At 39.1% G+C, this 3,892-nt stretch overlaps 1 non-coding gene across 1 annotated transcript; it reads left to right on the plus strand.

The window, feature by feature from the left end:
- The first annotated feature begins 2,523 nt into the window (after positions 1-2,523).
- Positions 2,524-2,738, plus strand: LOC130110873 (small nucleolar RNA U3). Its single transcript, XR_008810087.1, has one exon. It is a non-coding gene; the product is annotated as a small nucleolar RNA U3 (small nucleolar RNA).
- Positions 2,739-3,892: the final 1,154 nt, after the last annotated feature.

Below are 3,892 nucleotides of genomic sequence, written 5' to 3' on the forward strand. Positions count from 1 at the left end.
TGGTGAGCTTTGCTACTGCGAAGAGTTAGCCTCTGTAGCTGTGATTGTCTGCCTGAGCAGGTAAAACCCTTACCCTATCCCAACCGAAACATGTAGAAAGAGCAATTCATTAGTTTTATCTGAAACTATCGTTCCATGTTCAGAAATGCTACTGCGAAGAATTATTCTCTGTAGCTGTGGTATTGTGTGTTGGATTGTTTGCCCGAGCAGACAAAAATCTTAGCCTAACTCATCCCTAACCGAAAGATGTAGAAAGAGTCCTCCATTAATTTTATCCAAAACTTTCACTCTAAGAAGCTTGGTTCTTTCTTTCAGAAATGACTTTGCCATAGATAGCCTGGCTACTGCTAAGAGTTGTTCTCTGTTGTTGTGGTATTTTGTTGTGAGATGGTGTGAATGAGTAGATGAGCCCAAACCCTACCTCAAGCGAAACATGTAGAAAGCGCTGTCCGTTAATTTTACGCAAACCTTTTACTTTGAAAAGCTGGTTCTTTCCTTCAGAAATGCAATTGCCGTGGTTAGCTTGGCTACTGCGAAGAGTTTGTCTCTATTGCTGTATTGTTCTTTGTAGGATCGTCTGCTAGAGCAGATAAAACCCTTACAACTAAGACAAACATGTAGAAAAAGCCGTCCGTTAATTTTATCTGAAACTGTTCCTCCGAGAAGCTCTGTACTTTCCATCTGAAATGCCATTTACGTGGTTAGCTTGTCTAGCGAAGTTATTCTCTGTTGCGGTGGTATTCTCTGTAGGATTTTTGGCCTGAGCAGATAAAACCCATTACTCTTAAGTGAAACCTGTAGAAAGAGTTGTCCGTTAATTTTAACTGAAACTATCACTCCGAGAAGCTTGGTACTTTTCATCAGAAATGCCATTGCCGTGGTTAGCTTGGCTACCACGAAGAGTTGGTGTCTGTTGCTGTGGTATTTTCTGTGGGATCGATTTGCCTGAGCTGATAAAACCCTTACCGTAACGCTATCCCAAACCTAACCAAAAGATGTAGAAAGAGCCAACCCTTAATTTTATCCAAAAGTTTTACTCCGAGAAGTGCTGTACTTTTCCTCTGAAATGCCACTGCCATGGTTGGCTTATGTATGCGAAGTTATTCTCTCTTGCAGTGGTATTCTCTGTAGGATTTTCTGCCTGAACAGGTAAAACCCGTACCCTACCCCAACCCAAACATGTACAAAGAGCATATGTTAATTTTATCCGAAATTATCACTCTGAGAAGCTCGGTACCTTCCGTCAGAAATGCCATTGCCGTAGTTAGCTTTGCTACCATGAAGAGTTAGTCTCTTTTGCTGTGGTATTCTCTGTGGGATTTTCTGCCTGAGTAAGTAAAACCCTCACCCTAACCAAACTGAAATGCGTAGAGAAAGCATACGTTAATGTTATCAGAAACTATCACTCCTAGAAGCTTGGCACTTTTCATCAGAAATGACATTGCTGTGCATAGCCTGGCTACTGCTTAGTTGGTCTCTGTGGTGTTCTGTGCGATTGTCTGCCTGAGCTGATAAACCCCTACCCTAAGCAAAACATGTCGAAAGAGCCATCCGTTAATTTTATTCTCTTTTCACTCCGTGAAGCTCAGTACTTTCTGTCAGAAATGCCATTGTTGTGGTTGGTTTGGCTTTCGCAAAGAGTTGATCTCTGTTGCTGTGGTATTCTCTGTGGGATGGTCTGCCTGAACCGATAAAACACTTACCCTAACCCAACCGAAACGTGTAGAAAGAGCCATCTGTTAATTTTATCCAAAACTATCACTCCATGAAGCTCTGTACTTTCCATCAGAAATGTCTTTGCCATGGTTAGTTTGGCAACTGTGAAGAGTTAGTCGATGTTGCTGAGGTATTGTCTGCCTGAGCAGATAAAACTCTTAGCCTAACTCATCCCTAACCGAAAGATGTAGAAAGAGCCATCTTTTTTTTCTTTTTTATGATTAATAGTTTTTTTCACAATAATAAAACATACAAACAAGTATTTCAGTTTGAAATAACATGGACATTAAATCAGAATACGAACGAAACAAGCACAACCAGACCGAAAATAAATAAAAGATAGGAGAGACATCCTGAAATAATGAAAGAAGAAAACAAAGAGGAAAAAACAAACAAAAGAAGAAAAAACATGACTGTGAGCCATCTTTTAATTTTATCCAAATGTTTCACTCAGAAAAGGTCAGTACTTTCCCTCAGAAATGACTGTCATGGATAGCTTGGCTACTGTCAAGAGTTATTCTGTTGTATTTTTTTTGTGGGATTGTCTGACTGAGCAGATAATCCCTAACCCAAACCTACCTCAAGTGAAACATGTAGAAAGCGCTGTCTGTTAATTTTATGCAAAACTTTTACTCTGAAAAGCTCGGTTCTTTGCTTTAGAAATGCCATTGCCATGGATAGCTTGGCTATCGCGACGAGTTAGTCTGTATTGCTGTGGCTCTGTAGGATTGTCTGCCAGAGCAGATAGAACCCTTATCCCAACGCTAACTGAAAGATATAGAGCCACCCGTTACGTTTATCTACACCTCATCCTAATTTCGGGGATAATTTCTTTAGTTTTCATATTGAGAAATGTTTTTCTAAAGTGCGAGTCCCGCCACCCACAATGATGAGCTGGGGTGCTTCTTCCTGAGTGCGAAGCAGGTACAGAGAAGTGGTTTAATCACAAGCTCTGTGCTTTTGGTGACCGTTCAGTGTTCATTTTATGGGAGCATCAAGGGAAGGAGCATGTTCTGAGTGGTAAAAAGGGAAAAAAAATGCAAGAATTCGTCAATTTTATCCAAATCTAAACCTTAGTCCTAACCCTAAAAACATTAAATTGCAGAAAAGTACAATTAAAAAAAAAAAACAAAAAAAAACACACCCACTCATTAATTTGGTATATAAAATGTGTTGCTATATAAAAATCCCAAAATCCAACCCAACAGGCTTGAAAACATAGGAATTGACACCAAGATCAATCAAGCCAAAAAACGACAAAATATATATATTAAAAAAAAAAAGCCATTTTTGGAGGCTAATTTGACAGCCATCTTGAAAAATGGCCATCTTGGATTTTCAAGTGGCCAATCGGACAGATTTGATTGGAAGCCTGTGGAGAAGAAATTCACCAAATTTCACGCTTGTATCATAATTTGCACAATTCCACTCGAGTTTGGCTTTTATCCGCTCCACTATAACCCAAAACATACCTCAACCGCAACATATAGAAAGAGCCATCTGTACACTTTATCCAAAACTGTCACTCCGAGAAGCTTGGTACTTCCCATCAGAAATGTCATTGCCATTGTTAGCTTAAGAGTTCGTCTTTGTTGTTGTGATATTTTACAGTATACCCACCAGCAACAAGCTCCCCTCACTACACATACCCAAATAGTGCCCAAACAAATTTTAACAAAAATACATTGGGGGGACATTTTGTCCCTGATTTAGTTTGTCTCGTCATAAAGACTGGTTTGTTTGTTCCTGGTTTAGTTTGTCAAGTCATAAAGACTGGATTATTATTTGTTCCTGATTTAGTTTCTCAAGTCATAAAGACTGGATTATTGTTTGTACTTGGTTTAGTTTGTCAGGTCATAAAGACTGGATTATTTTCAGTTTTATTGTCATTAAAAACAATGTGCAAGCACATGTTCCTGAGTTAGGGTCTCAAGTCATGAAGACTGGGTTATTTGCTCCTGATTTAGTTTGTCAAGTCATAAAGGCTGGATTATTTTTTTTCCCCTGATTTAGTTTGTCAAGTCATAAATACTGGTTTATTGTTTGTTCCTGGTGAGTTTGTCAAGTGAAAGACTGGATTATTGTTTGAAGCCTGGTTTCTGTCTGATTTATTTTTTTTCTGTACTTGGGTCCATACCAAACCAAGGTCCTAACAAAGATGTGCCCCCCTTTATTT

The sequence above is a fragment of the Lampris incognitus genome, chromosome 3 (assembly GCF_029633865.1).
Source record: "Lampris incognitus isolate fLamInc1 chromosome 3, fLamInc1.hap2, whole genome shotgun sequence".
NCBI classification, from domain to species: domain Eukaryota; kingdom Metazoa; phylum Chordata; class Actinopteri; order Lampriformes; family Lampridae; genus Lampris; species Lampris incognitus.